General features: G+C 44.5%; 1 protein-coding gene across 1 annotated transcript in view; it reads left to right on the top strand.

The window, feature by feature from the left end:
• The window catches only part of LOC147120556 (low-density lipoprotein receptor-related protein 1-like), a 2,135,446-nt gene that overhangs the window by 303,596 nt on the left and 1,811,154 nt on the right, over positions 1-20,696 (top strand). The window lies entirely within an intron of this gene.

The following is a 20,696-nucleotide window of genomic DNA, read 5'->3' as shown; positions in this document are numbered from 1 at the left end:
TCTGGGATAGAGAGGGAAAACATCAGCAGGTCTCCCACTCCTGATCATTACCCAGTGACTCCTGCTGGAAAGCACTTGTGGAGATCAGGTAAACTGTGACATCCCCCATGGTTGGGCAGCTCACCAAGAACCATGTAGGCAGCGACATGAAGAATGACCACTTAGACAAAATAATGGAGAACAGCTGGCACCTTTGGAACCGTGCCCCACCTTGAAATGTCATCTTCAGGGAACAGTGGAAAGGAAGATTTTTTTTAGCAATATTGAAAGCATTACATACACAAACCTTCTGTGAAAATGTAAAAGAATGCATTGCTCTTGATGACGATATCCCTGTGGTCAAACTCTCCTCCTAACCTGTCTTTGTTATTTAATTTCTATGATTTTGAAAAAGGGATGCAAAATTATATCAGCAGCAATATTGAAAGTATTGCTTTCATAGCTTTATTGTGAACTGTGTGCAACCAGCTCGTCGGATCATTTGCAGGATTGTAGCATGTTATACCTCTCGTATGTCTGCCAGTTCCCCACTAAAATGAAAGAGGTTTCCTTCCCAGGTTACTAGAGTTTGTGTATCTGTGCTGTGACTTACCGGCATAGCATAAGAAATAGCATCACAACTGAAAGAAAGAACTTCCTTCTCATTCTAAAGTCAAAGTTGTCTTTGCCAGGTCGGGGAGGTGGGTGGGGTGGGGGTAGGGTGGGAAGATGGAAATCTCCCCTACTCGGGTATCTTGAAGGTTTAGAGGGCATACAACTATTGGTTCAGTGTATTGCACAAGATTACCGAAGTACACATGGCTATCATTATGTCGAGAAGAAAATATAGATTTCTAGCCCTCCCATTCTGCCAAGGGTGAAAGATTAGTTTTAATATATAATTTTTTACAGCATGTCTACTTTTAATAACTAGATGGTAACATGTTTCTTTTGATGAACTATCCCTCCTCATCCTTTTTGACTTGTCTGCAGCCTTTGACACGATTGACCACTCCAACGCCTCTCCACCGTTGGCCAGCTGGGTGGGACTGCACTCGCCTGGTTCCATTCTTATCTATCGAATTGTAGCCAGAGAATCACCTGCAATGGCTTCTCTTCCTGCTCCTGCATCATTACCTCTGATGTCCCCCAGGGATCTATCCTTGGCCCCCAACTATTTCTCAACTACATGCTGCCCCTTGGTGACATCATCCGAAAACACAGCGTCAGTTTCCACATGTACGCTGATGACACCCAGCTCTACCTCACCACCACTTCTCTCAACCCCTCCACGGTCTCTAAATTGTCAGACTGATTGTCCAACAGCAAAAATGTTCTCCAATTAAATATTGGGAAGACCAAAGCCATTGTTTTCGGTCCCTGCCACAAACTCCGTTCCCTAGCCACTGGCTCCATCTCTCTTCCTAACATCTGTCTGAGGATAAACCACACTGTTTACAGCTTTGGTGTCATTTAAAAAAAAATTGTTCATGGGGTGTGGGCATCGCTGGCAATGCCAGCATTTATTGCCCACCCCTAGTTGCCCTTGAGAAGGTGGTGGTGAGCCACCTTCTTGAACCGCTGCAGCCTGTGTGGTGAAATTACTCCCACAGTGCTGTTAGGTAGGGAGTTCCAGGATTTTGACCCAACGACGATGAAGGAACGGCGATATACTTCCAAGTCAGGATGGTGTGTGACTTGGAGGGGAACTTAGAGGTGGTGGTGTTCCCATGCACCTGCTGCCCTTGTCCTTCTAGGTGGTAGAGGTCACGGGTTTAGGAGGTGTTGTCGAAGAAGCCTTGGTGAGTTACTGCAGTGCATCTTGTAGATGGTACACATTGCAGCCACAGTATGCCAATGGTGGAGGGAGTGAATGTTTAAGGTGGTGGATGGGGTGCCAATCAAGCGGGCTGCTTTGACTTGCATGGTGTCGAGCTTCTTCAGTGTTGTTGGAGCTGCACTCATCTAAGCAAGTGGAGAGTATTCAATCACACTCCTGACTTGTGCCTTGTACATGGTGGAAAGGCTTTGGGAGTCAGGAGGTGAGACACTTGCCGCAGAATACCCAGTCTCTGATCTGCTCTTGTTGCCACAGTATTTATGTGGCTGGTCCAGTTAAGTTTCTGGTCAATGGTGACCCCCAGGATGTTGATGGTGGGGGATTTGGCGATGGTAATGCCATTGAATGTCAAGGGGAGGTAGTTAGACTCTCACTTGTTGGAGATAGTCATTGCCTGGCACTTGTGTGGTGCAAACATTACCTGCCACTTATCAGCCCAAGCTTGAATGTCATCCAGATCTTGCTGCATGCGGGCATGGACTGCTTCATTATCTGAGGAGTTGTGAATGGCACTGATCACTGTGCAGTCATCAGCGAACATCCCCACTTCTGATCTTATGATGGAGTGAAGGTCATTGATGAAGCAGCTGAAGATGGTTGGGCCTAGGACACTGCCCTGAGGAACTCCTACAGCAATGTTCTGGGGCTGTGATGATTTACCTCCAACCACCACAACCATCTTCCTTTGTGCTAGGTATGACTCCAGCCAATGGAGAGTTTCCCTCCCACCCTGATTCCCATTGACTTCAGTTTTACCAGGGCTCCTCGATGCCACACTCGGTCAAATGCTGCCTTGATGTCAAGGGCAGTCACACTGAAATTTGACCTTGAAATGAGCTTCCGACTGCATATCCGTAGCATAACTAAGACCGCCTATTACCACATCCGTAACATCGCCCGTCTCCACCCTTGCCTCAGCTCATTGCCTTTGTTAACTCTCGACTTGACTATTCCAAAGCACTCCTGTATGGCCTCCCATGTTCTAACCTGCGTAAACTTGAGGTCATCCAAAACTGCCAGTGTCCTAACTCGCACCAAGTCCCATTCACCCATCACCCCTGTGCTCACTGACCTACTTTGGCTCCCGGTTAAGCAACACCTCGATTTCAAAATTCTCATCCTTTTTTTCAAATCCCTCTATGACCTCAGCGCTCCCTATCTCTGTAATCTCCTCCAGCCCCACAACCCCCCCCCCCGAGATATCTGCGCTCCTCTAATTCTGCCCTCTAGAGCATCCCTGATTATAATCGCTCAAATATTGGTGTCTGTGCCTTCTGTTGCCTAGACCCCAAGCTCTGGAATTCCCTCCCTAAACCTCTCCGCCTCGCTACCTCTCTTTCCTCCTTTAAGACGCTCCTTAAAACCTACCTCTTTGACCAAGCTTTTGGTCATCTGCCTTAATTTCTCCTTATATGGCTCGGTGTCAAATCTTTTGCCTTGTAATACTCCTGTGAAGGGACGTTTTACTATGTTAAAGGCACTATATAAATACATAATAACAACAGAAAATGCTGGAAAAACTCAGCAGGCCAGGCAACATCCGTGGTCAGAGAAATAGGGCTGGATTTTCATTCAGGAGTCGGGTAGGAGGCGGGACTACAACTTTCGGGGTTGTAGTCCCGCCTCCATTGAGATGTGGTCAATCAACGCAATTTTAACTTGATTGACCTTGTTGAGCCCGCCCAGCGGGCTCAGCAGACCAATTAAGGGCCACCCGGCAACAGGTGACGTCGCAGACTGAAATTTCATCTGTCAAGAGGTTTTGACAGACGAAATATCAGTGTATCACAGCTGTTTGAAGCTGTCAAACACTGACAGTCTTACTTCTAACCTGAGTCCTTCTCCACAGACTCAGTTAGAAATCTCTCCTGCACAGAAAACTGAAGGCTGTCACTTTTGACAGTTCGCAGCCATTCTGCTTTCTGTGCCGATGAGTTGAGGGACTCCCGAGACCTAAAGGAAGGAAGGCTGTAAAGGTAGGAAAAGGTCATTTAAACTTCTTTAAACACTTTGACACACCAAACACACTTACCTTTGCACTCATGCACACATCACTCACCTGAACACTGACATCTCGACCCCTCCAAGTCCTTCAACCCGACGGCCCGCCTCGCAAACTTGGCGTGGTTTGGAGCCATCAGGGATCCCACACTTCAGCATTAAAAATAGGGATTAGGCTAAAAACTGCCTGTTAACTACCTGTTAACAGGCAGTTAATTGGCACTAATCACTTCCCGCCTCGAGTAGGCGGGTCCCAATGCAGGGCAGGTACCCACCTCCTTTGAATCTGGCATGGAGGCGGGTTGGGTGGTGGAAGGGGTTGGGACCCCTGATTTCGGGATTTTAACCCCCCGCACGCCTCCAATCCCGACTCCACGGCCCAATGAAAATCCTGCCCATAGAGTCAACGTTTCGGGTCGAAACCCTTCTACAGAACTGAGAGAAAAGGCAGGAAATAAAAATAAAGGCAGTTTGGGGGCTGGGAAATGGGGGAGGGGATGAAAGAAGAGACATTAAGAAATATTCAAGGTGAGACGAGATAGTAATAGGACAGGTAAAGAAACAGACAATGGCTCTAAATGAAGTGTGAAATGCGCTGGCAGAGTGAGAGACAGCTGCCATGTGGGAGAGAGAAAAAAAAAGGAAAAGTCACAAACCAAAAGTGTGGATAAAAAAATATAGAAATATAATAGGGGCCGAGGTTATGATCTGAAGTTGTTGAACTCAATATTGAGTCCGGAAGGCTTAAAGTGCCTAATCGCAAGATGAGGTGCTGTTCCTCGAGTTTACGGTGAGCTTCCATGGAACAATGTAAGAGGCCGCAGACGGTGAGGCCTGAGTGGGAATGGAATGGTGAATTGAAATGACAGGCGACCGGAAGCTCGTGGTCTACCTCTACCTAGCGGAAGCTGAACGCCAACTCTCCAACACCTCCTCCTACCTCCACCTGGACCATGACCCCACTACCGAACATCAAACCACCGTTTCCAAGACTGTCACTGACCTCATCCCCTCTGGAGATCTTCCCCCCATGGCCATCAACCTCATAGTCCTTGTACTTCTTGCAATCTAGTATACTGTATTCGCTGCTCATGATGTGGTCTCCTCTACATTGTCTGTTTCTTTACCTGTCCTATTACTATCTCGTCTCACCTTGAATATCTCTTAATGTCTCTTCTTTCATCCCCTCCCCCATTTCCCAGCTCCCAAACTGCCTTTTGTTTCATTTCCTGCCTTTTCTCTCAGTTCTGTAGAAGGGGTTCGACCCGAAACGTTGACTCTATTTCTCTCTCCACGGATGCTGCCTCGCCTGCTGACTTTTTCCAGCATTTTCTGTTGTTATTTTGGATTTCATGCATCCACAGTATTTTGCTATCGTATATAAATATATGTTGTTGTTTAAGTATAATATTGAAAAACAAGCTGTCATCTTCATATTAACATAGGGTGGAATAAAAACATACAGAGATGATCATGCTTATTTTTCAGAAGTTTGCAAAATAAAATTGTTTAGAATGTAAGAGCATTCAGACCACCGCACCTCATATTTCTAATTCCCAACTGCCCAATCACATCCTGCAATGGTGCCTTGAACAGTTCCTATGGTTTTGTCTCTACTACTCTGCCTAGTATTCCAGCATTCATCGTTCTTCTAATAACGAAATTCTTTGCTAGACTTTAAATTTACTTTTCACGAATTCCCATCTATGACCTCTGGTTTTAATTTCCTAGGTTACTTTGAAGTAAAAAGCTTGAATAATGCTTTATCTATAACATTAAATATTTAGATAGTTTGATGAAGATGCCTCTACCTTCTATGTAGACTGTAGTGTTTAGGTTTCTCTAATCTTTGCTCATAACTCATTCCCTTTACACTTGGGAATCTGCCCCATTGCTCTTCCCTGTACCCTTTCCTAATGTGTTTGCATTCTGCCATGATAATTAAAGCTGAACACAGTGCTTTAGTATTAAGAAAGAAAGAGTACCTCTTTTTTAATATATACATATATATAAATATATCATGAATTACTGATAGAATATTGATCAAGAGTTCCAGATTTCTACTACTTTGTGTGAAGAAGTGTTTATTCAAGGTGTTATTTGGGCTCCATGACCAGATTATTGATAAAAGGATGAAATGTATCAAGTGCCTTCTGGACTTTACTGGGGTCCCACAAATAATCTTGATCAATGAAGGATTCATAAAATAATCTGTTTAATGTAATGTAGTCAGCTAAGTGATTTCTATATTTTAGTTAATGTATTTTAGTTACCCAAGTTTGATCATGTGGTTGTGGGGGTAGTGGGTGGGAGGCGGGGATTGCATCTCATTTAAATTTCCTGCTAAGAACAAAGGAAGTGTGTGAGTGCATGCAAAAGCCATTTTACCCAAGACAAGGTGCCTCACTTATGTCCTTTTGTGGTCATTGTTAGTCAATGAAAGCATTGCAGTGATAGCATTGCAGTGATAAGTTATAAATCCAGTAACTAGATAGCATTTCTGTGTCATACATATAAACTCTGTGTCAACAGAATACTTATGTGCTATAATCTGAATTCAGCAAAAGCTTATGGGAGACACTCAGCAATGGTAGTGACAATCATTGTTCAGATAATGGTTTTTGAGAAGCATTCTGCCAAGACAACAATATATCAATATGATAACTGGGCATTTAATCATTTTCTACTGTTTTGACTTTATATTATAATAGAATTCCCACATGCCTGGAAGACATTTTTGAATACAGTATGTCAAATACATTTTCTCTGTGTAACGCACAAAAGAATATAGGAACATGAGTAGTCCATTCAGCCCTTTGAGCCTGATCGGCCATTCAATTGGATCATGGCTGATCTGTACCTCACCCTATTTACCTGCCTTTGACTAATACCTATACCTAACAAAAATCTATTGATCTTGGTCTTGAAATCTTCAATTGACCCAGCAACCGCAGCCTGTTTGGGAGAGTTCCAGATTTCAGCTACTTGTTGTGTGGAGAAGTGCTTCCTGATTTCACTCTTGAATGGCCTGGCTCTAATTTTAAGATTATGCCGTCTTGTTCTGGATTCCCCCACTAGAGGAAATTAAATTCAAATCTCCCATTGTAACCGCTTTGCTTGTACTACATACTTCTCTTATCTCTATTTATGCATCACACTACTATATCATTACTGTCAGGAGGTCTGAAGACAGATCCCACCAGAGTCTTGCATCCTTTGTTGTTTCTTAATTTTACCCGAAGTGCTTCCACTGCCTGATCACTCTTGCTGCTATCCCTTCTTTAAAGTGCTGCAATAGTGTTTTTATTAAAATCAATATTGTTACTCCTCCTTTTCCAATTTCCCTGTCCTTTCTAAAAACCTTATAACCTGACATAGTTAGTTCCCATGTCATACCCAGCTTGTAGTCAGGTCTCTGCAATAGCTATTACATTATACCCTTGAAGCTGAATTTGTGCTTTTTTTTAGCTTGATTTATTCCTTATACTACGTGCACTTGTGTACTGGTCTCGTTAGACGTACTCTTATCCAGTTATCCAGTCAGCTAAACACTCATTCAAATAATTCCTCGACAAGCGTGTTTGCTGTTTTGAAGCTTTACTTGAACAAATTTGTGAAACTGTAAACAAAGACAAAGTATGTTTTGTACATAGAACTGAGTACTATACATTAGATATTACATAAGATATAAACATGTTTATGACAACAGAATAGACTATTATAGAGTCATAGAGTCATAGAGTAATACAGCACGGATAGAGGCCCTTCGGCCCATCGTGTCCATGCCGGCCATCAAGCCCTGTCTAATCTAATCCCATATTCCAGCATTTGGCCCGTAGCCTTGTATGCTATGGCATTTCAAATGCTCATCCAAATGCTTCTTAAATGTTGTGAGGGTTTCTGCCTCCACAACCCTTTCAGGCAGTGAGTTCCAGACTCCAACCACCCTCTGGGTGAAAAAGTTCTTTCTCAAATCCCCTCTAAACCTCCCGCCCTTTACCTTGAATCTATGCCCCCTAGTTATTGACCCCTCTACTAAGGGGAAAAGCTCCTCAGCATCCATCCTATCTATGCCCCTCACAATTTTGTACACCTCAATCATGTCCCCCCTCAGCCTCCTCTGCTCCAAGGAAAACAAACCCAATCTGCCCAGTCTCTCTTCATAGCTGAAGCGCTCCAGCCCTGGTAACATCCTGGTGAACCTCCTCTGCACCCTCTCTAACGCGATACTATTGTATAACTAAATAGCACTGAAGCTAAACCTCGGTAGCTAACAGCTAATAACTTCTTATAGACAAAGTAATGTCAAAATACTACACTGACAAGGTTGTTATCATGTAACTAAACAAGGATACTCACAGACATTGTGTCTTGCCTAGCGTATAAGAAGGATGGAACAGGATTGAGAATGTCTACCTCATGTGAGCTTACTTCACAACTCAGCAGGTACTTCCTGGAATACTACTTCCGGGGCAAACAGGAAGAAGGTCAAATAACACACTGCTATACAATAACACTGCCATACACTAACTACCACTAGAGGGTGCTATATGCATGTAATAAGTCCTGAACACTCCCTGTCTGGGGTCGTTAACGACCCCACATAATCCTAACTCTACTTGTCACTGGAGTCCTCTGGCGACAAAATAAGTCCACCTCTGAGACAGGCCGAGAGAAGATCTTTGCTGTTCCCTCTTTGACGACTGTGATATGCGTCCCGCAACTCTGAGAAGTCCGTCGGTGTCGACGATAGGATGCAGCTTCCGTAGACTGCTGTGAGGGGGTAGGTTGCGTTCTGCTGCTATGCACTTCAACTCTTCTGAATAACACTCATGTTGGACGCTCTTCATCACAAGGATTTTGGCTCTCTTGAGCTCCTCTTCAGAGGGACTCTTACGACAGATGTGCCACCCATGGCAGCTACTCTCTTGTGTAGGCTGGGAGAAGGTATGAGCTATGTGGGTTAGGCGTGCTACTGCCTTTATGAGAGTGTTCCATTTGGAGAAATGCTCAAAGCGTTTGGTGCTCATCAGGTCCTTAGAGATTTGAGTAATGTTTGCTGTGACTTGTGGGCGTATCTCGGAGTCAGAAACAGGGTTGAGGAGGTTGAATGACTCATTGAGTTCAGAGGAGTGCAGGGACTGATCCTGAAGAAAAGCAGGTCCTGACAGCCAAGTCGTGCTGCTGAGAAGGGACGCTGTTACAGATCTAGACCCATGGTCAGCTGGGTTCAGGTCTGTGGGGATGTGGACTGTTGAATACGTTGGACCCTGTTGTTGACGTAGACATAGAACCGTCTACTTTGGTTATGGGTGTATCCTAGCACCACTTTGCTGTCTGTATAATACTTGATGCTGTCGAACTTCAGATCAATCTCCTCTACTATGAAATCTGCAATCTCAACTGCTAATTCTGCTGCACACAGTTCCAATCTGGGTATGGTGAGGTCTGGCTGGGGTGCCAACTTGGCCTTACCAAAGACGAAGCCGACTTTGCTTTGTCCATCTTGAGTGGTGACCTTCAGATAAGCCACACCTGCAATGGCCTTAGCGGATGCATCTGCAAAGACACAAAGCTCTTTGAATTGGACATTTGAGGGAGAGAAGGACGTATAGGAGCGAGGTATTTGGATCTCCTGTAAGTCTTGAAGTGAGTCTCTCCATCTGTCCCACTCTGCTTCCATCTCTTCAGGGATGGGTGAATCCCACTCTTCAGCACATGTGGAGTGTTCCCTGAGGAGCAGCCTGCCTTGTATCGTGACAGGGGCTAAGAAGCCGAGAGGGTCGTATAGGCTGTTGACTGTAGAGAGCACTCCTCTATGTGTGAAGGGTTTCTTGTCATCTAAGGCTTGGAACGTGAACGTGTCTGTTGCTATGTTCCAAGACACTCCTAGGCTACGCTATAGGGGGAGGTCATCAGTGGAGAGGCCGAGATCCTTGACGTCCTTAGCACGATCTTCAGGGGGGAATGCCTCCATCACTGCTGGTCTGTTAGAGGCTATCTTGTGTAGCCTGAGGTTCGATAGTGCAAGCAGTTCCTGAGCTTGTCCAAGGCTACTGATGGCCTCTGCTTCGGTCGGGAATGACTTCAGTGCATCGTCGATGTAGAACTCTCGTTCGATGAACCCTCTCACATCACTGCCAAATGTAAGAAATCACACAACACCAGGTTATAGTCCAACAGCTTTATTTGAAATCACAAGCTTTCGGAGCGCTGCTCCTTCGTCAGGTGAAGTGGAGAGATGCATTAAAACACAGCTTATATAGTCAGAGAATAATGTCAGATGTTTACAGGTAATCTTTCTAACTGCCATTTATCACACCTCGGCAGAGAGATAATCACAGCAATCAAAGGTATAAATGGTGTCCAAACAGGTCAGTCAGGAAAACATTACATCAAAGAACAATGAGGTGGGGTCACAAGGTGTCAAATGTTGCAGATGCTGGGGTCTGTATGAAAAACAAAAAAACACCTGCTGTGATTTCCAGCAAAAAAAATGTTTTTTGTCTGTTTTTTTGTTTTTCATACAGACCCCAGCATCTGCAACATTTGACCCCTTGTGACCCCACCTCATTGTTCTTTGATGTAATGTTTTCCTGACTGACCTGATTGGACACCATTTACACCTTTGATTGCTGTGATTATCTCTAGAAAGATTACCTGTAAACATCTGACATTATTCTCTGACTATATAAGCTGTGTTTTTATGCATCTCTCCACTTCACCTGATGAAGGAGCAGCGCTCCGAAAGCTTGTGATTTCAAATAAAGCTGTTGGACTATAACCTGGTGTTGTGTGATTTCTTACATTTGTCCACCCCAGTCCAACACCGGCATCTCCACACCATGATCACTACCAAAGTCATCTTCCTTGGCAGCCCTCTTTAGTCCGTATATGGCGACAGCAGGGGATGGGCTATTCCCGAATACATGGACATGCATTCTGTAGTCCACAATGTCTCTGTTGGGGTCGTTGTTGCGATACCACAGGAAGCGGAGGAAATCTCTGTGGTCTTCTCTCAACACAAAGCAGTGTAACATGTGCTGGATATCGGCAGTGATGGTGACGGGCTCTTTCCTGAATCTCATGAGTACCCCCAAGAGGCTGTTGTTGAGATAGGGCCCTGTAAGGAGTACGTCGTTGTGAGAGACTCCCTGATATGGTGCACTGGAGTCAAACACCACACGGATCTGTTCCGGCTTTTTGGGGTGATAGACTCCGAAGGAAGGGAGGTACCAACACTCTTGGCCTTCCTGGAGTGGAGGAGCTATCTCTGCATGATCGTTGAAAAGCTCTAGGAAGTGTGCTTTCATCTTCAGCTTCTTCTCTAGTGTGCGACAGAGTGAGTTAAGATGATTATAGGCATACTCCCTGTTGTTCGGTAGCCGTCGTCTGGGGTGCTGGAAGGGTAAGGGTGCAACCCAGCTGTTAGAGCTGTCACGAGAGACCTCATTGTCCATAACCTGGAGGAATCTCATGTCGTCGATCGATGGAGCAAGTTTGTGGTCATTGGCGGTGCGACAGAAGACTGACTGACCCGGGTTCTCTCCAGTGAGCATCATCTGTGTGCTGTTTGTGGAGATCAGCGCTGGGGATCCTGAGGCTGGGCCGTATGATCGAACTTCTCTGTCACTCGGATCTGACTACTGCATGGGGTAAGGTAGCTTGGACAACCATTCTCCAAGATGGAAGTCTTGAGTGTGCTCACCTGAGATGGCTTGTGAGCACCCTTGAGGCACACGTCTCCAACAACGACCCAGCCGAGGTCTAGCCTTTGGGCGAAAGGGGCATCATGTGGACCGTTGATCTGTTTCATTATCTTATGTACCCTCAGGATGCCCCTTCCCAACAAAAGAAGTATGCCTGCATCTGGATCAAGAGGTGGGATCTCGTCTGCAATGCGTCTCAGATGACGGTGGTGATGAGCAGCATTCGGAGTGGGAATCTCAGAACAGTTGTCGGAGACTTGATTACATTCGATGAGTGTAGGAAGGGGGAGACTAATTTTCCCGTCGGCTGACTCAACAACAAAACTGCAGGCCCTCCTGCCGGCTGTCTCTGAAAGTCCAGCACACGTCTTCAATGTGTAAGGCGATGGACTTCCTTTGACCTTGAAGATGTCGAAGAACTCGGATCTTGCTAGAGAACGATTGCTTTGTTCATCCAGTATGGCATACATCTTTTCAGATTCCTGGCGACATCCTACAGGGTACACATTAACGAGGCATATTTTGGAGCATGCTCTTGCGCTCACTGCTTCTCCACACACCTCGGTGCACTTGGATGTAATCTCCGGACTGGCAGCTCTCTCTCTCTCCCCGCCGTGCTCTGAGGCGGGAGAAGACAACTCTGACTTCAAAGGAGCTGGGCCTGGGTGGAGTGCTGAAATGTGCCGATCACTTTCGCATTCTGTGCATGTTGCATCTACCTTGCAGTTCTTGGCGAGATGGTTCGTGGAAGAGCAGCACTTGAAACATATAGAGTTCTCTTTGAGATATTGTTTCTGATCTTCCAGGGTCATCTTCCTGAAGCCTCTGCACTTCTTTAATGGATGGGGCTTGTTGTGGATGGGGCATTGTTTGCTCATATCCTCAGATTTCTTCTGATCCCTTGTGTTCTCGGTTGAAGACGCTTGCATTTTGTGGACAGATATTGGTGTCTTCCCATGTCTGTCAAACTTATCTCTCCTGGCAAGTGCTGTGTGGGAGGAGAAAAGGTTGAAGCTGGGGTCGGTCCTGGCTTTGGCTTCTTTACGGATGAAGTTGGCAAACATGGAGAATGGAGGGAAGATAACGTTGTGCTTTAGCTTGAACTCTGACCGAAATGATATCCACTTCTCCTGCAGATTGAATGGAAGCTTCTCAATGATGGGACTTACCCCTCTGGAAGTGTCTAAGTACGATAGGCCGGGTAGGTAGCCGTCCTGCTTTGCGGCTTCGAGTTCCGACAGCAGATCTCCAAGGTCGCGGAGCTTCTGGGGTTCCTTATTTGTCAACTTCGGAAAGTTCTCCAACCTGTCAAAGAGAGCCCTTTCAATGGCTTCAGATGAGCCGTAGCTCTCTTCCAGCCTCGCCCAAGCCATCTTCAACCCCGCTGGTGGATGTCCCACATTGACTGCTTTTATCCTGCATGCCTGTCCGGCGGACTCTGGGCCGAGCTATTTGATAAGGAGGTCGAGCTCTTCTCCTGCAGACAGGTCTCAGCCCGATATGGCACCGTGGAAGGAGGACTTCCAAGCCCGATAATTGTCTGGCCTGTCATCGAACGTGGTTAACCCTGTAGTCACCAGCTGGCTGCGTGCAAGGTATTTGGCAAGGTCATACGTGCTGGGACCTGTGCCAGGGTTGCCTTGAATAGGGGCTCTGATGGGGGTCTCAAGGAGACGAAAGGGGGTTTGCTGCTGACTTTCTCTCTTCAGTGTTCTATTCCTCTGCACCGTGTCTTCTGTTTTGCAGGGGAGGACCTGCGACTTGAGGCACGCTGTCTATTTTGACCTTGGTCGGCGACTTGGGGCATGTTATATGAAGTGATTGCGTTTGTAGAGATGTGCGGGTCTTTATCCCTCTCTCTCGTAAACTGTATGTTGGCTTGGTCGCTCACGTAATCTCTGGTGTGCTGTCGTCGACTCTGCCGCGGAACGGGAATTAAAGGTTTGTTAGCTGTCTCGGGATCAGCTTCCACTAAAATTGCTTCGAATACTTGTGCCTCAGCTAATGCAGCATCTATCTCTTTTTCTTGCTGCAGCACGTCTAATATAGCTTTGAGATGGGCCTGTTCAACTTTTATTTCTATTTCTTTGTTGGCATAAGCAGCTCTGGCTTGGGCTGCTTCTAGCCTAGGCCGTGCTTTGGCGATGGCCATGCTTACCCTAGAACCGGCTGATGACCTAGAACCAGCTGATGACCTAGAACCAGCTGACGATCTGTAGTAACGAGAGCTTATAGACAGATTGTCACATTCTTCAGTTTCATCGAACTGTATAAGGTCTTCTACTCGCTGAGTAGCATTTTCGGTATTACCTCCTGCCATGATGATGTGAGGTAAGTGTGGTGTACAAGGTGAAGACTTAAGCTGGCTGTGTCGTGATGGCTTAATCTGCGCCTAGATGACATCCACTTAACTCTTGAGTCCTTGCTGCTCCACGTGGAGGATCTCCTCTCTTCACAGCTAGCCATATTGCTGTCTTTTCACTGTACTGGTCTTGCTAGATGTACTCTTATCCAGTTGTCCAGTCAGCTAAACACTCATTCAAATAACTCCTCGAGAAACAGGGTGTGGTTTTGAAGCTTTACTTGAATAAAATTTGTGAAACTGTAAACAAAGACAAAGTATGTTTTGTACATAGAGCTGAGTACTATACATTAGATATTACATAAGATATAAACATGTTTATGACAACAGAATAGACTAATTGTATAACTAAATAGCACTGAAGCTAAACCTCGGTAGCTAACAGCTAATAACTTCTTATTGACAAAGTATTGTCAAAATACTACATTGACAAGGTTGTTATCATGTTACTAAACAAGGATACTCACAGACATTGCGTCTTGCCTAGCGTATAAGAAGGATGGAACAGGATTGAGAATGTCTGCCTCATGTGAGCTTTCTTCACAACTCAGCATGTACTTCCTGGAATACTACTTCCGGGGCAAACAGGAAGAAGGTCAAATAACACCCTGCTATACAATAACACTGCTATACACTAACTACCACTAGAGGGTGCTATCTGCATGTAATAAGTCCAGAACAACTTGTGTACAGAATTCTTAATTGGGTAACAATACCCACCCTGCTCATATGTCCTGATGGTGTTTTTCTCACACTTTTTGACTTATGAACAACAATAAGATCTTGCATTTTTATAGTGCCTTTAACATAGTAAAATGTCCCAAGGTGCTTCACAGGAGCGATATCAAACAAAATTTGACACCGAGCCACATAATGAGAAATTAGGGGAGATGACCAAAAAACTTGGTCATAGAGATAGGTTTTAAGGAGCATCATCAAGGAGGAAAGAGAGGTAGATAGGCAGAGAGATTTAGGGAGGTAATTCCAGAGCTTAGGACCTAGGCAGTCAATGGTGGTGCGATTAAAATTGGGGATGCACAAGAGACAAGAATTAGAGGAGCGCAGATATCTTGGAGAGTTGTAGGGCTGGAGGAGGTTACAGAGAGGCCATGGAGGGATTTGAAAACAAGGATGAGAATTTTAAAATAGAGGCATTGCTTAACTGGAAGCCAATGTAGGTCAGCGAGCACAGGGGTGATGGGTGAATGGGACTTCATATAAGTTAGGATACTGCCAGCAGAATTGGATGACCTTAAGTTTATGGAGGGTGGATGATGGGAGGCCGACCAGATGAGCTGAGCCAAGGGTGGAGTCTGGTGATGCTATGGAGGTGGAATTAGGCAGTTTTAGTGATGGCGTGGATGTGTGGTCAGATGCTCATCTCTGGGCCAAATACAACTCCAAGGTTGCGAACAGTCTGGTTCAGCCTCAGACAGTTGCCAGGGAGAGGGATGGAGTCAGTCACTAGGGAATGGAGTTTGTGGCGCAGACCAAAGACAATGGCTTCGGTTTTCCCAATATTTAGTTGGAGTAAATTTCTGCTCATCCAGTACTGGATGTCGGACAAGCAAACTGACAATTGAGAGACAGTGGAGGGCTCAAGAGAGGTGGTGGTGAGTTAGAGCTGGGTGTTGTCAACGTACATGTGGAACCCGATGCTGTGTTTTCAGCCGAGGGGCAGCATAGATCCTTGGGAGACACGAGGGGTAAAGGGAGCAGGAAGAGAAACCAGTGCAGGTGATTCTCTGACTACGATTAGATAGATAAGAATGGAACCAGGCGAGTGCAGTCCCACCCAAGCTGGACAACGGTGGAGAGGCGTTGGAGGAGGATGGTGTGGTCAACCGTGTCAAAGGCTACAGACAGGTCAAGAAGCACAAAGAGAGGTAGTTTACCATGGTCACAGTCACATAGGATATTATTTATGAATTTGACAAGAGACGTTTCGGTACTGTGGCAGGGATGGTAACTTGATTCAAATATGGAGTTCCATGAAAGATGGGCACGGATTTTGGAGACGACAGCACGTTGAAGGACTTTTGAGAGGAAAGGGAGGTTGGAGATGGGTTGGTAGTTTGCAAGGATGGAGGAGTCAAAGGTTGTTTTTTTGAGGAGGGGGTGATGATGGAAGATTTGAGGGAGAGAGGGACAGTACCTGAGGAGAGAGAACCATTAACAATATCAGCTAACCTGGGGACCAGGAAGGCAAGTTGGGTGGTCAGCAATTTAGTGGGAATAGGGTCAAGGAGCAGAAGGTGGGTCTCATGGACAAGATGAGCTCAGAGAGGGCATGAGGGGAGATAAGAGAGAAACTAGAGAAAGATGCGAGTTCAGAGCTAGGGCGGGGGGAACCTTAGAGGATGTTTGACCCGGTGGGTTAGGGGAAGAGAGGGGAGCGGCAGGGGGAGCTGAATGAATGGTCTCCATCTTAGTGACGAAGACATCCATGAGCTCCTGGTACTTGTTGTTGGAGCAGAGGGTGGAGAAGGCAGGGGAGAGGGGTTTCAGAGGATGGTTTGCAGTAAAGAAAAGAAGGTTATCTTTGCATTCTGGGATGATCCTAGAATATTGAGCAGTTTTGGCAGAGGAGAGTAGGACCCGATCATGCTTTATGTGGCCCAGCCAGATCTATCGATGAATGGCTAAACCAGTTGTCCACAATATACATTCAAATCACACTTTCTCTTATAAAAAAACAGAAGTGATAAAAAAATCAGGTATTTTATTATTACTTCCTATATTTTTCTTGAACATTGAGTATTGATGTTGTCTTGGTCACTTTTTGCTCTCATCACCTCTTTTTCTTATCTTTAGATTATTAACAATTTTATTATTCTTTCTATCCAAAATCCCCCCGCCCCACCCCCGCAACCTTTATTAATTTTAAGTCCTTCCTACAGCCACATATATCCTTTCATAACACTGGTGTTAGCAATACTTAATCAGAGCTTTTGTCTGTCTGTTTTGTGCAAAAATTGCGTTATTCAAATGCATGACAGAACTCTCCACAAGAAAAGTTTGCGATTCTTTTGTAAGAAAACTAGCGAAGTGCCATGAGTATTATACAGGTTGCACATGTGTAGGACAGGAATGCACAACAAATCTGTGAACCAAAACTACCATAGATTTTGGGCTTTACTTATTGGTCCACTGCAGTGCATTTTAACTGTCAAAGTGCAAAGGATAAACTTGCTGCCTGGCTTTGAACATCTGTGATGCAATTCATCAAATAAAGCTGGTTTTCAGCTGATGAAAACATCTCTTCGAAAACACACAAGTTGTGTCCTCCTTCAAAATGGATGTTGTAAGGAGGCACAAGAAGAACGGTAAGCAATATATTTTAAGATTAAATAGCACAAAGGGTTACAATGGTTAGAAGAGAGCCAGAATAAGTAGGGAATAAGGACAAACAATATGAGAGAAAAATCAATGAGGGGGAACACAAGTGAAATGTTTCAATTTTTAAGCATTATTAAGTTATGTATTTAATTCTCTAATTTTTTTCAATATTATAGTAATAAGGCCATTTATGGTTGTAACTGAAACAATGCATTGTTGTGCAACTAATGGGAACATTTTCTCTATTATTTATTCATGGGTGACTTTAAATAAACAGAATAATGTAAATTCAAATAGGCTTGATTTGCAAAAGCAGCCAATACATAAAACTGTCCTGGGAATATGCCCTGTGTTTGAGAGATGAGCTGTCCAAAAGCTACAAGCAGGCTGTTTGATATACAAATCAACCAAGCAGCAAAAGCTTGGCATCTACATAATAATCAAAACTACTGGTCTTTTGAAGGGCAATGAGTATTTTATCTGTAAAGTTGAATCAGACATTAAGACTGTTTTCTGTTGTGGTCAGCTTTCAACATTAAATGAACCATCAGATGTCAAAAGACTGCTTTTCACCCCTTATCTTTTTAAGTGTTAGAAATGATTACAAGCTTAATTACCTGATCATTGAGAAGTATCCATTTGATCTTCAATTATGCCTATTTCAACATCAAAGAGTAGAAAAAGAAATAGGCCAGCAGTACAGGAATCCTCAGTTCCTTGTTTTGCTTTGCCTACTCCATGTGTGGCATCTAAAAGGGGCTCCGTGGGTTCATCACTCACATAATGTTCCATCAGAGACTCTGTCAAAGGCCACTGAAAAGAAATGTTAAGGTATTTGGCCTTTTTAAGGATTCTGTGCTACTACTCTACTTTTATATTAACTTCTGCTTCTGCGTAATTTTGCTTGTAAATAAATCTGTTATTAGTTTTAGCCTGAAAATAGTCTGATAATTTGATATCTACTGCAATTTGGTGTGAACAGAAGAGCAAGGAAAGCAGCCACATTGTCTCTGGTGCATAACTCACTAGCAAAAAGAAAACTAAGATAACTGTAACTTCTGTTGCACATTAATCTATTCATAATACCCATAAAGCTGCAGATTTCAGTTCCAAGAGATCCTGTATCCATACGGAAACTGTCTTTTTGTGGTGAACATAAGTTGAAGTGTTGTAAGAAAACCCAAATTGTAACCAGATATTGGAATGGCCTTACTAGAATCATAGAAAGTTACAGCCGGGAAGGAAGCCATTTCGGCCCATCGTGTCTGCGCCGGCCAACAAAGAGCTAGCCAGCCTAATCCCACTTCCCAGCTCTTGGTCGGTAGCCCTGCGGGTTACAGCACCCCAAGTGCACATCCAAGTACTTTTTAAATGTGGTTAGGGTTTCTGCCTCTACCACCCTTTCAGGCAGTGAGTTCCAGACCCCCACAACCCTCTGGGTGAAGAAATGTCCCCTCAAATCCCCTCTAAACCTTCCCTCAATTACTTTAAATCTGTGCCCCCTGGTTTTTGACCCCTCTGCTAAGGGAAATAGATCCTTTCTATCCACTTTATCTAGGCCCCTCATAATTTTATACATCTCAATAAGGTCTGCCCTCAGCCTCCACTGTTCCAAGGAAAACAGACGCAGCCTATCCCGTCTTTCCTCAAAGCTAAGATTCTCTATTCCCGGCAACATCCTTGTAAATCTCCTCTGTACCCTCTCCAGTGCAATCATATCTTTCCTGTAATGTGGTGACCAGAACTGCACGCAGTACTCTAGCTGAGGCCTAACTAGTGTTTTATAAAATAGAAGCATAACCCCCCACCCCAGCTCTTTTGTATTCTATGCCACGGCTAATAAAGGCAAGCATTCCGTATGCCTTCTTAACCATCTTATCTACCTGGCCTGCTACCTTCAGGGATCTGTGGACATGCACTCCAAGGTCCCTTTGTTCCTCTACACTACTCAGTGTCCTACCATTTAATGTGCATTCCCTTTCCTTGATAGCCCACCCCAAATGCATTACCTCACACTTTCCGGATTGAATTCCATTTGCCATTGTTCTGCCCACCTGACCAATTTATTGATATCTTCCTGCAGTCTACAGCTTCCTTCTTCAGTATCAACCACACAGCCAATTTTAGTATAATCTGCAAACTTCTTAATCATACCCCCTATATTCAAGTCTAGATCATTGATATATACCACAAAAAGCAAGGGACTTAGTACTGAGCCCTGCGGAACCCCACTGGAAACAACCTTCCAGTCACAAAAACACCCATCAACCATTACCCTCTGCTTCCTGCCTCCGAGCCAGTTTTGAATCCAACTTGACACTTTGCCCTGGATCCCATGGGCTTTTAACTTTGTGACTAGTCTGCCATGTGGAACCTTATCAAATGCCTTGCTAAAGTCCATATACACTACATCAAATGCACTACCCTCATCTACTCTCCTTGTTACCTCCTCAAAAAATTCAATCAAGTTTGTCAGACACGACCTTCCCTTAACAAATCCATGCTGACTATCCTTGTTTAATCCGTGTCTTTCTAAATGAAGATTTATCCTGTCCTTCAGAATTCTTTCCAATAATTTTCCCACTACCAAGGTTAGGCTGACTGGCCTGTAATTACTCGGTCTATCCTTTTCTCCCTTTTTAAATAAAGGTACCGCATTAGCAGTCCTCCAGCACCACACCTGAAGCCAGAGAGGATTAGAAAATGATGGTCTGTGCCTCTGCTATTTCCTCTTTTGCTTCGCTTAACAGCCTGGGATACATTTCATCCGAGCCTGGGGATTTATCCACTTTTAAAGCTGCTAAACCCCTTAATACTTCCTATCTCACTATGTTTAGTTCATCTAATATTTCACACTCCTCCTCTCTGATAGCAATGTCTGCTTCACCCCTCTCCTTTGTGAAAACAGACGCAAAGTATTCATTAAGAACCCTGCCGACGTCTCCCGCCTCTACACACAGATGACCCTCATGATCTCTAATAGGCCCTACCCTTTTTTTGTTATCCTCTGACTCTTAATATATTTATAAAACATCTTTGGCTTTTCCTTGATTTTACTTGCCAAGAATTTTTCATGCTCTCTCTTTGCTTTCCTAATATCCTTTTTAATTGCACCCCTGCACTTTCTGTACTCCTGTTATGATTCTGCAGTATTTAGCCCTCGGTATCTGTCATACGCCTCCCTTTTTTTCTTTATCCTACCCTGTATGTCCCTAGACATGCAGGGGGCTCTTGATTTGTTAGTCCCACCTTTTTTCTTTAAGGGCACATATTTAGTCTGAACCCTCCGGATTTCCTCCTTGAATGCCTCCTACTGCTCTGACACTGATTTACCTTCAAGTAGCTGTTTCCAGTCCACTATGGCTAAATCCCCTCTGAGTTTAGCAAAATTTGCTTTTCCCCAATTTAGAATTTTTATTCCTGGTCTATCCTACTGTAATGATTTTTATTTAGATAAGTAAACAAT

Source organism: Somniosus microcephalus, chromosome 4, assembly GCF_052327205.1.
Source record: "Somniosus microcephalus isolate GS21.2 chromosome 4, FLI_Smic_1.0, whole genome shotgun sequence".
Taxonomy (NCBI): Eukaryota; Metazoa; Chordata; class Chondrichthyes; order Squaliformes; family Somniosidae; genus Somniosus; species Somniosus microcephalus.
The sequence above is the reverse complement of the archived record's forward strand: the minus strand, read 5'-3'. Positions and strand labels throughout refer to the sequence as shown.